Raw genomic sequence first — 362 nt, 5'->3', positions numbered from 1 at the left:
CGTCCGGGTTTCACAAACCCGGACGGGTAACCCATTTTAACAATCGAAATTTGAACGGTGAACCGTTAAAATTTATTTTTAACCAACTTTAAGTTAACCTCCAACTCTTGAGTGACATGATAAAACAAAATATCCAGGGTAAAACTAGGACGTTATGGGGATTAGAACCCACAACCTTTGTATTATGGGCCTCTTACCTTATCCACTGTGCTACTGCGCTTCCCTTGAAGAGAGAGCTCCTGGTAGCGATGTGATTCATATGGAAGCCCAGTGCACAGTCTCAGAAAAGTTTCTGAGTCCGAAGACCCGGCAGGTTGTTTTTCTGCTTTCACTTTTAAAAGACGGGGTACCCTATGGACTGT

Source organism: Frankliniella occidentalis, unplaced genomic scaffold (genome assembly GCF_000697945.3).
Source record: "Frankliniella occidentalis isolate FOCC.00 unplaced genomic scaffold, Focc_3.1 Scaffold685, whole genome shotgun sequence".
In the NCBI taxonomy this organism is placed as follows: Eukaryota; Metazoa; Arthropoda; class Insecta; order Thysanoptera; family Thripidae; genus Frankliniella; species Frankliniella occidentalis.
Note: the sequence above shows the minus strand (reverse complement) of the source record.